Source organism: Lepus europaeus, chromosome 21 (assembly GCF_033115175.1).
Source record: "Lepus europaeus isolate LE1 chromosome 21, mLepTim1.pri, whole genome shotgun sequence".
Classification (NCBI taxonomy): Eukaryota; Metazoa; Chordata; class Mammalia; order Lagomorpha; family Leporidae; genus Lepus; species Lepus europaeus.
The window spans coordinates 45,467,827-45,479,646 of record NC_084847.1 but is presented as its reverse complement, the minus strand read 5'-3'; positions in this window follow the sequence as shown (position 1 = coordinate 45,479,646).

The window sequence follows — 11,820 nt, the reverse complement described above, 5'->3', positions numbered from 1 at the left end:
CCCGGTTCTGCGGAGGAGGGAGGTGCGGCAATGCCCCCCCACCCTGTGCGCTGGGATGTGTCTTGTCTTGTGCTTTGTTCTCCTGGGCGTGGCTTCTGTGCCTGAGACCCTACACAACCCTTCCAGCCAAACACAAACCCCGCAGGCAGAGGCCGCGAGTGCACCCAGGTGAGAGGTTTGGCAGAGAATAAAGTGGATCAAAGAGCAGAGCAGCTGAGGGAGCCGGGGCAGGGGTCAGCTTGGCCTGGGGTGGGGTCGATCGGGGGCCCGGGCTTCTGGAAGCTTCTGTCCACAAAACACCAGGCAGCGTGCCCCTGGAGGCCGCACCTGGCCGACCGCCACCGTGACGAGCCGGCCTGTGAGCGCCCAGAGAAACTTCCAGAAGTGGCTTCCCGCTCCAGCAGCAGGAAGTGGGCTCCCCCGAGCAGCAGAGCTCATCCAGGCTTGGGCGCTGGTGTTTGGACGAGGAACGAGCAGAGGGGGCGGCAGGGGCCGAGCCGGAGCGCGGGCGGAATGGACGCCCTCGTGCCCAGGGCCGAGCCAGGAAGGCAGATGCCAGCACTCAGGTCCCGGGCGTGGGGAATAGGTGACAAGGTGACCACGCCCCTCGCCTGCACGGCCACCCCGTGTGCGCCCACATTCACTGCCTTTGCTTCTGCAGCTTTTGTGTTTGTTTTTTGCTTTTTTAAAGATGTGTTTGAGAGGCACAGTTACAGACAGAGGGAGAGAGCTCCTCCTTCCGCTGGTTCACGCCCCAATTGACCACAGCGGCCGGAACTGGGCGGATCCGAAGCCGGGGTCTTCCTCCTGGTCTCCCACGTGGGTGCAGGGGCCCAAGGTTTTGGGCCGTCCTCCACTGCTTTCCCAGGCCACAGCAGAGAGCCAGCAGCTGGGGCTGGAACTGGCGCCCATCTGGGATGTCAGTGCCATGGGCAGAGACTTAGCCTGCTACGCCACAGTGCCAGCCCCAGAAATGCCCTTTCGAATGGCCTTTAGAAAAACCAACCCATAGCAGAGGAGATGAGCTCCAGTCAACACTCAGGCTTCATTCCGCACCGCGTGCTCCCTGGCCGACAGGTGTTGCTCGTGCAGGGTCTACCTGGTCCCTAGGGAGGGGCTCCCTCTCCTGGCTTCTGGCCGCATGACCCCGCGAGCACGGTGCTGCCGATGTGTCCTTGGGTTCCTAGAGCAGTGGGAGGCCTGCCAGGCCCCCAGCCTCATTGGCACACGGTGCTGGCTGCGGGTTGCTGATGTGTGGCTGAGAGGTGGCTTCTTCCCGGATGAGTGACCCCAGCAGGCAGAGGCCACAGTGACGTCCATGGGAGGACACGTTCCTGGGATGGGGGTGGGAGGGCCACCCGCAGGGCGTGGCTCGTCTGGCATCACCAACACGGTCACCAGCTGTCACACAGAGGCCGCCCTTGGCTGACACCAGAGAAAGTCCCAGGTCCTGGGGAGCTTGTCACTGAGCTGGCCTTGGGGTGTGCCCATTCACTGCGATGGAGCCTGGGGCTCTTGGGGACGGATCCTGTGTGCCTCAGCGAGCCCTGAAACAACACCCCCGGCGCAGTGAGAGCGCACGTAGGAGCAGGTGGCCCCCAGGCTGACTGTGGCTGTCTGCTAGGCGGGGCCTGGCCACGTGTGCCTGGCACTGGTCAACCATGGCCACCCTCCAGGAAGGAGGGCCGCAGGCCACGTCGGGCAGCAGAGACAGCAGCAGGCCCTCCACCCTCTGGGGTCTCCTTATGCAGCCGGGACCACCCGGCCACCTGATCCGGCCCCCCACTCCTTAGAGGCCTTCATACATCAGGACTGGGCCGGGGCCCTGCCCCATCCCTGCCCCATCGACCCATTAGCTGCTAGTGTGACAGAGGGTTCGGAGGTCAGCACATGTGTGGGGAGGCCATGGCAGGTGGGCAGCAGTCCCAGCCCCCCAGGTCTCCATGCCTCCGTGGGAGGTCCTGCTCCTGTGCCTGGCTTCAGCCCGGCGGCCCTCCTTGCTCCCTCAGAGGCTCTGGGGGCGCAGCTGTGAGTGCCAGTGCCGGCACGTGTCGAGTGGGAGCCCCTGAGCCCTGGGGTAGGACACCTGGGCTGTCCCCAGCATGAGAGAACTGGAGCCGGGTGCTCCCTGGAGGCCAGCAGTTCCCCTTGTCCTGCCCAGGGCCTGTGCTCACTCCTGCGGGCACCACGCTTAAAGGGACAGTGTCTTGGAGGACATCCCAGGGACCCCGTGTTGGTGACCTCACACTAGTCAGGCCTGCTAGGAGACTGACGGGATGTGACGTGTCCCCATCCCTGCCAGGGGTCAGCTACACGAGGGAGGGTTCCAGGCATTTCGTGGCCTGGGTCGAGCCACATCCCCTGCTGCGGAGGGTGCCATGCAATGGCAGGAGGCTCGGTGAGCGGTGACTGGAGCCGCCGTGGTGGCCCAGGAAGCTGCCACATGGGGCAGGCATGTGAGGCACGGCTCTGCCACGCAGTGGGTGTGCTGTCCTCTGCTCTCCTCTGGCCTGCAGGGGCGCAGTGTGTGAGGCACGGCTCTGCCACGCGGTGGGCGTGCTGTCCTCTGCTCTCCTCTGGCCTGCAGGGGTGCAGTGTGTGAGGCACGGCTCTGCCACGTGGTGGGCGTGCTGTCCTCTGCTCTCCTTGGCCTGCAGGGGCGCAGTGTGTGAGCGGCGGCTCTGGCCCAGGAGCTCCTCATCTGGAACGGGTTCCCTTTTCTTCTCAGCTGCACCAGCAGGAACTGCGAGTGGCTCAGATGTGAGTTCAGACACTGCGGTGGCCTGGTCTAGACCCCGGGAGGCCGGGTTTACAAGTCTACACCCTGGGAGGCATGGGCTAGACCCCAGGAGGCCTGGTCTAGAAGTCAACACCCGGGAGGCCTGGCCTACACCTGGGAGGCCTGGTCTACATCCGGGAGGGCTTGATCTACACCCCAGGAGGCCTGGTCTACAAGTCTACACCCTGGGAGGCATGGGCTAGACCCCGGGAGGGCAGGTCTACATCACGGAGGGCTTGGTCTACACCCGGGAGGCCTGGTCTACACCTAGGAGGCCTGGTTTACATGCAGGATGTCTGGTCTACACCTGGGAAGGCTGGTCTACATCCCAGAGGGCTTGGTCTACTCCCAGGAGGCCTGGTTTGCAGGCTGTGTTTGCTTCTACAGGGCAGCCTTGAGGAAGAGCTTTGTTGCTCCTGAACTGTGTGCGGCGCTGGGCTCTGCACTGCTCTGGGGGGCTCCCTGCACCCTGCCGGCCCCCCTCAGGCTCCCTGCACTGCTCTGGGGGGCTCCCTGCACCCTGCCGGCCCCCCTCGGGCTCCCTGCGCCCTGCACTGCTCTGGGGGGCTCCCTGTACCCTGCCGGCCCCCCTCGGGCTCCCTGCGCCCTGCACTGCTCTGGGGGGCTCCCTGTACCCTGCCGGTCCCCCTAAGGATCCCTGCTTGTTGGCCCTGTAGCATCTCCCTGATCCACCTGCCCGCTGACGCCGCGGCACAGAAGCAGAGCAACGGATCTTCTCTCCACTGCTTCCCTCCCCGGATGTGTGCGGGACTGGGCCAGGCTGGAGTCAGGGGCTCGTTGGAGTCTCCTGCGTGACCATGCCCGGGAGCATCCCAGGTGCATTAGCAGGCAGCTGGATCGGAGCCGAGCAGCCGGAACTCAGGCCAGGCACGTGAGTGGGGGCGTCCGAGTGGCAGCCTCACCTGCTCTGCCGGGTGCCTGCCCGGTTCCCTTCCTGCCAACCGCCGTGTGGGCCTGACCCGTTTGGGTGGCTTTCTTGGTTGAAGTCCATGGGACAGTGGAAGGACCTGGAAAGAAGTCAGGCCATGGCGGAGTGGGCGGAGCCTCTGCCTGGAGTCCTGGCTGCTCCTCCCCCATCCGGCCTGGCGCCTGGCTCCTGATCGGCGCGGCTCTGGCCGTTGCGGCCATCTGGGGGGTCAACCAGCAGATGGAAGGCCTCTCTGTCTGTCTTTCCCTGTCACTGTCTGTAACGCTACCTCTCAAATAAATAAAATCTTTAATAATGAATAAATAATTAAATATTAACAAAAGCTAAAAAATGTAATTAATCTGTTTGAAAGACATACTGTCAGCGAGGAGAAATGGAGGGAAGGGGAGAGAAGGACATGGAGAGAGCAAGCGTGAGAACCACACCACTGTAATGATGAAGATGTCATAAACACGTTTCACAGTCTGCGTTGCAAGAACTCAGGAGCCTGGAGGAGCGACAATGGGTCCATTGCCTTCCCCAGGAATCCTCCCTCAGGAGGAAGACAGAGCTGAGTGAGTCTGAGGCTGTAACCTGCTGTTCTATGGGAGAGGGAGCCTGGCTTGTTTGTGCAGCGTCTCCAGCAACATTGTTTCTATCTCTCTGTCTGTGTGTGCTCTGAGTGCTTCACCTTCAGAAGACAAACAGAGCAGCAGGCTGCTGGTGGGCAGCACCGCCAGAGCTCAGTTTGCAAATGCTCCAGTCCTCTACAGGGACAGCTTTCTGCCTACATTTTTGATTTTGAACATACAAGTACATATGTGTGTGAGTGGACGTAGACATGACTGAGGGAGCCAAAATCTGTTCAAGCCATGGCAGAGCTTGGAAATCTTTTGGACAATGAGCTGAGCCTGCCTGGGCTAAGATGAGCAGTTGACTCCTCTTAATGGACATCTTTAATGGACATGAACCAAGAGGAAATGAAGAAGGGGGGTGGGAATAGAGAATGGAAGGACCAGTGCTTATACACAAATATTGAAACACTAGAAAAAGCCTGAAGGGGACTGTGTTAAGGTATCAAATGCTAAATACCAATCTCTGTCACCAACTTAAGCCCAAAGTTTTTGGGGTCCTTTCTCTTTAACCAAGTGGAAGGTTTCTTGAGAAGACCATGGTGTGTGCCCAGCTGTGATTGGTTAGAGCCTCCTCTGACCCCAGGAGAGCCACTGTGATGTCATTCCAACTGCCTTCCCAGTTCCCTGGCTTGGGCTTGGTTCTGTTCAGTTGGCCCAGGAAGCCATGTGGAGACTGCCTGAAGGATTGGACGACATCACTGGTTTTCCCTTGTCCTGTCATTTGTAGTGTTGTTTTGTCTGGTCTATTAGTTCTCTTTACTGTAGTGGTTCTTTTAGTTTTTCTTCTATTTTGTTTTTTTGCTATTTTTTTCAATTTCTCCCCCCTCCCATTTTTACCTTGTATGCTTGTGTATTTATTTTCTTTAAATATTTATTTATTTGTTTTTTGTGTTTTCTTCACAGGCTAAATGTACTTGATGCTGTGTTCATTTGTCCTTCATGTGTTTCCCTGTTTTCTGTTTCCTCATTTTTTGATCCTTCGATTTAGATAAGATCGTTATAAGACTTATTGAATAGCATTGTTACCATAGTTACCATAGTTGGTGTTGCTTTCCTTCACCATTTTTAGTATTCTGTGTGTTTTATAACTTTTAATTCTAAATTTTGATACAGTGTTAGTGATTAGTATACCATAGTTAATAGAGTTAGCGTTATCTGTTAGAAATAGTAGCATATAGAGCTGTTAATTTTGGTTTCCATTTAGCTTGTTTGAGTTCTATTTGTTCCCCAATCTTTGTTGTTACTTAGGTGACTAGTAAGTGCAGGGGTGCGGGGTGGGGTGGGGATCGCACCATGGACGGCCTCACCGCCTTTACCAGTGAGGAGGAGGTCCTGGATGGGTACCAGGTCCTCAGGGTCCTCGGCCAGGGCGGTTTTGGGCTGGTGAAACTGGCCTATCATTGGGAGAGCAGGACCCAGGTGGCTGTGAAGGTGGTGGAGAATGGGGGCCAGCACTCCTGCGGCTTCCAGCAGTTGTGTGCAGAAGCAGAAATCATGAGGGGGCTGCACCACCCTCACATCATTAAGCTCCTGCAGGTCAGGCACACGGCCGAGAGGGGCTACATCTTCATGGAGTGTGCGGTCAGGGGGGACCTCAGAGGTTACATGGTAGAACGCGGCTACCTTCTAGATGGAGAGATTCGCCAGCTGTTGACGCAGACCCTATTAGCTGTGCACTACTGCCACGCGCAGCACGTTGTGCACAGGGATTTGAAGTTAGAAAACCTGCTGCTCGACGCCAACCTAAACATCAAGCTGAGCGACTTTGGGCTCAGCTGCAAACTGGCGGATGGAGAGCGCCTGCGGAGTCTGTGCGGGACCTTTGCCTACTGTGCGCCCGAGGAGTTCTTAGGTGAGGAGTTCTGCGGGTACAAGGCGGATGTGTGGAGCGTGGGCGTGATCCTGTACGCCATGGCAGCAGGGGCACTCCCTTTCATCGGAGAGGATTTTGTGGAGCTGCAGGCAGCCATCCTGTCTGGATACTACAGAATCCCCCACTATGGAAACCCAGAGCTGTGTAACCTGGTGGACAGCTTACTGACCCGGGACCCTGAGGCCAGGCCCACAGCGGCAGACATCATGGGCCACCCATGGCTCCAGGCAGGACATGAAGCACCTGCAACCAGTGACGAGTTCCTGTTTCTTCCCCAGGAAGAGGCAGGATGGGAATTCCCATGGGGCCTATGCCCTCCACTGTGGCTTCAGGAGTGGGATGACCCCTTGCCCCCTGTGCCATGCTGGGGGATCTCTCAACAGCAGGTCTTCAGCATCCAGGAAATGCATGGACAGAGTGCAGTGGAGCCTCCAGTACCTCCTCAGGGTCCTGGAGCTCTAAGCTCCCTTGAGGACCTGGGATTCCAGCTGGGCCACAAAGCAGGCTCCCTGCCACCCAGGCTCCAAGCCAGTGTCCTGTGCCCAGGGCTTCAGGAGGAGCACAGCAAAGGGAAGCCCAAGCCCCAGGCTCAGAGCTGTCCCGTCCTCCAGTGCCTCCAGGGACACTCAGGCTGCAACAGCAGAGCCCGTGAGTGTGGCGCCCTGAGCTCCCAACCACTGGTGCTCATAGAGGACCAGTCGGGGCAGACTCCTTGCCTCGGGACTCCCGGTGTGAGCAGCAGTGAGTCCTGCAGGAGAGAGAGTTCCCAACGGGACATGTGGACAAGGACCCCCGCTGCCTGTGCCGTCCTCTGCCAGGATGCTCTGACCTCTCTCTCCACCACACTGAGCACCGACAGCAGTGAGGCGGAGTTGGAAGTCAGGAGCGGCTCCCAGGGAGCTCCAGAGAGGCAGAGCCTCCCAGGCCAAGAGCAGCAGCAGCAGCAGCAGGAGGAGGAGGAGGCAGGGAGCTCAGACAGGCAGGCGAGAAAGGGCAAGGGTCGCCTGGGGATTGGCAGGAGAGTGGTCAGATTCTTCAGATGGCTGTGTTGCATCCTGCCAGCCCCAGAGGACAGCCCTTGAGTGCAGAGAGGAGAGTGGCCTCTCGGTAGCCTCTTGGGAAATGGCCCAGAGGAGGGGCCTTCCATGAGAAGTTTAGCAGTGAAGGGGGAGTCATGGACTCCTGTCTGGGAGGAGGCAGGTGAGGAGGCAGTCAGAGACATTGCAGGCAGAGAGGGGATACATTGTTGCATTTTTCAGATGGCCAGTAGGAAACATGTTTTCATGGTTAGGGGTCAGGAGCTTTTCCCCAAATAGAAGAACATGGTGTTTGATTTTGTTTAAAAAAGAAATCCATGAATATCACTCTGTAATGAAAAATCCTGTGCCAGGCATTATTGGGCCCCTCCCTTAGTCCCCTGCTGGCTAGCAGGAGTAGCATTTTCTCACAAATACCTACTTTTTCTTTTGCTCCCCCACCCTCATGATCCGTGTTGGGTTTATGCGAGACAAAGAATGGACTTGAACTTCCTGCCGCATCGTTGTGCCGTGACTGGGATGGACTCAGCTCCATGGGAAAGGTGAGCAAGGCAGACTGCTGCTCTGGTGTCTGGAGTGCCCCTGATCTTCTCCCTAGTCATGTTTTCTTTTAGATCCCCCAGGTCTCTGAGCCAGTTCAAAGCAATTGGTGTGGGATGCCGGCTGTAAGATACAGGGCCTACGTTGGATGACACTCTTTGTCCTCCTCCCACTTTATTCTGTCTTGGATTATTGCCTGCATATGTGCTCAGGTGGCTCTCTGCCCTGGGAAGTCTTCTCACTTGAGTTTCCTACTCCAAGCCCAAGTCCCAGGTCCATGGATGAGTAAATGCTGCGACAACTTGAAGCTCCCAGATCTGACCTGAGGAGCCTGCATCGCAGACCGAGGTGGCCTCTCCCATTGAGCTGCCTTCTTGTGTGCCCCAAAGAACTCAGGACCCACATGTCTGGGAAGAAGGCACCTGGCACCTTGACTCGTGCCCACGCTTTCCATTTTCCTGCCAGGTTTTTCTTTGCCAAAAAGCATGTTGGAAGGAATTCCTTCCCAGAGACTTGCTCTTAAAGGAGACTCCCTGGGGAAAATTCCCTCCTCATGCCACACCCACGTCCCCCCTCTGCACATTCAACAGTCCTGCAGCAAGGACCACTCGCCCTCCCTCCAGACTTTGGCCACGGGAGTGTTCATTGAGACCCCGTTTGTAGAACCTCATTTCCAAGTTCAGACATGATGCAGGGACAGCAGGAGTGCTGGAGGACAGAGGCAACGACTGCTCAGGACTGCGGGAACCCCAAAGACTTGGCGACTTCTGGGAGAATGGGGGTTCTAAAACCCGGCCACTGTGGGGGTGGCTGAGGAAGGAGGAGGCAGCTGCTGGGGTCCATGTGGTGACCTAGTGATGCAGTGGCAGAGGGAGTGCCCAGGGCAGGTGCTGGTGGGGCCTAGGGGCTGCGCAGTGGGCCTGGGAGTGGCGCAGAGGGCCCAAATAACCTGTGGCTGCAGGAGAGCCCAAGAAGAAGTAGGAAGCATCCTCGGGCAATCAAAGGGAGGCTGCTGGGGACCGTGCTGGGGCCCAATGACAGGTGGCTCCTGGTGGCTGCACTGGGGCACAAAGATGTGGCTTCCCTGGGGGTGCCCGAGGATGGAGAAGTAGGCAGCCAAGGCAGGCCATGAAGTGGCAGGTGCTGGGCAACAGTGCAGGGTGCCCAATGCTGCAGTGACAACAGGGTGTTCGAAGACAGAGGCAGTGGCTGCTAGGGACCACTGAGGGACACCAGTGACTTAGTGGCAGCAATGGTAGCTGGGCCCAGCTTCTTAAGGTAAGAGGGAGCAGGGTAAGGCCCTGGAGGGTGAGGAGGGGAGCAGGGCCCGGCCCTGAAGGCGAGGAGGGGAGCAGGGTCTGGCCCTGGATGGCGTTGAGGTTCGTGGGGCCCGGCCCAAGAGAGCAGCGTGCTGAGTGGGGCCCAGCACTGGAGGGCAGCATGGGGGGCTGGGCCCAGGCCCTGGAGGGCGAGAAGGAGAGTGGCGCCCAGGCCCTGGAGGGCCAGTAGGGGAGTAGGTTCCAGCTCTGGAGGGCTTTTAGCAGAGTGTGCCATGGCCATGGAGTGCAGGGAGGGGAGCAGTGCCAGCCCAGGTGGGCAAGGAGTGAGCGGGCTGCAGCCCTGGAGGGCATTGAGGGTAGTGGGGCTAGGCCCTGGAGGGCAGTGTGGGGAGCTGGGTCCAGGCCCTGGAGGGTGAAGAGGAGAGCAGGGCCTGGCCCTGGAGATCGAGGAGGAGAGTAGGGTCTGGCCCTGGAGGACAAGGATTGGAGTGGGGCCTGGGCCCTGGAGGGCGAGGAGGGGAACAGGGTCCAGCCCTGGAGGGCAGTGAGTGGAGCTGGGCCCATGCCCTGGAGGGCGAGTAGGCAAGCAGGGTCCAGCCATGGAGGGCGTTGAGGGTAGTGGGGCCTGGCCCTGGAGGGAAGCCCTGAAGCGGGGCCCAGGCCCTGGAGTGTGAAGGTTGGAGTGGGGCCCAGGTTCTGCCGGGCAAGGAGAGGTGAGGACCCAGGCCCTGGAAGGCCAGGAGCGGAGCAGAGCCTGGCCCTGAAGGTGAGGAGGGGAGCGGGGTCTGGCCCTGGAGGGAGGACAGGGATGTGCCTGTGGGGAGAATGGCCTGGCTCTGGAGGGGGAGGAGGAGAGCAGGCCCAGACCAAGGGTGCGAGGAGGCGAGCGGTGCCAACCCTGGAGTGTGAGGAGCGAACACAGGCCCTGGAGGTCAAGGAGGGGGGCAGGGTCTGGCCCTGGAGGGAGGCCAGGGATGGGCGTGAGGGGAACAGGGCCTGGCTCTGGAGGGTGAGGAGAGGAGTGGGGTCCAACCCTGGAGTTTGGTGAGGGGAGCGGAGCCTGGTCCTGGAGGGCAGCAATGGGTGCTGGGCCCAGGCCTGTGGGCAAGGAAGGTTGTGGGGCCCAGGCCCTGGAGGACAAGGAGAGGAGTGGGGCCAGGCCTGCTGGGTGTCTAGTGCTGCGCCTGAGGGGAGCAGGGCCTGGCTCGGTAGGGCATGGAGAAGAGAAGGATCCCAGCCCTAGAGGGTGGCCAGGGCCCTGCCTGAGGGGATCATGGCCCTGGAGGGCAAGGAGGAGAGAGGGGCCTGTCACTGGAGTGTGGCCAGGGCCCTGCCTGTGCTCTGGAGCCTATGTCCTATGTCCTGTGACCTTGTCCTGAAGTCTGTCCTGTGTCCTGTAGCCTGTGTCCTTTAGCCTGTGTTGTATGTTGTGTAGCCTGTATCTTGTAGCCTGTGTGTTGTGTTGTAGGCCTGTATCCTGTGGCCTCTGCCCTGTGTCCTGTATCCTGTGTCCTATGTTCTGAAGCCTGTGTTCTGTAGCCTGTGTCTTCTGTCCTATGTCCTGTGGCCTGTGTCTTGTGGCTGGTGTGCTGTGTCCTGTGGCCTCTGTCTTTTTTCCTGTAGCCTGTGACCTAGAGTTTGTCCTATATAGTGTAGCCTGTGTGCTGTAGCCTGTGTCCTCTATCCTGTGTGCTGTGTCCATTAGCCTATTCATGTGGCCTGTGTCCTTGTCCTGTAGCCAGTATCCCGTTGCCTGTGTCCTATAGCACGTGTGCTGTAGCTTGTCCCTGTGTCTTGTAGCCTATGTCCTGTGACCTGTAGCTTGTGTCCTGTGTCCTATGGCCTGTTTCTTTTGGCATGTGTCCTGTGGCCTCTGTCCTATAGCCGGTGTCCTGTGCCTTGTTCCCTCTGTCCTTTAGCCTGTGTCGTATAGCCTGTGTCTTGTGTCCTGTAGCTTGTGTCTTGTGGCCTATGTCCTGTGTCTTGTGTCCTGTGTTCTGTGTCCTGTGTCATCTGGGCTATGTCCTGTGTCCTGTAGCCTGTGTCTTCTGTGTCCCATAGCCTGTGTCTTCTGTCCTGTGTTCTGTGTCCCATAGCCTGTGTATTATGTCTGATAGTTTGTTTCCTTTGTCCTTTGTCCTATACCTATGTCCTTTCCTCTGTGTCCTGTGTCTTGTATCCTGTGTTCTTTGTTCTGTGTCCCATAGCCTGCATCCTGTAAACTCGGTCCTGTGTCCTGTGTCCTATGTTGTTTAGCATGTGTCGAGTGTCTTGTAGTCTGTGGCCTATGTATGCATCTTTTGTCCTGTGGCCTCTGTCCTCTAGCTGGTGGCCTATGTCCCCTAGCCTGTATCCTGTGTATTGAGCCTGCACCCTGTGTCCTGAGCCTGTGTCCAGTGTCCCATAGCCTGTGTCCTGTGTCCTGAGCCTTTGTCCTGTATCCTATAGCCTGTGGCATGTAGTCTGTCCTAGAGCTGGTTGCTCTTTGTAGTAGCCTGTGTCCTGTGTACTGAAGCTGGTTTCTTATAGCCTGTGGACAATGTCCTGTAGTCTGTGTCCTGTGTCCTGTAGCCTGTGCCCTGTGCTCTGAAGCCTATGTCCTGTGGCCTGTGGCCTGTGACCTGTGGCCACGGTCTTGTGTCATGTAGCTGGTGTCCAGTAGCCTGTGGCCTATGTTCTGTAGCTATGGCCTTTGTCTTGTGGCGGGTGTACTGTATGCTGTGATACAGGCTATTGGACACAGGCTAC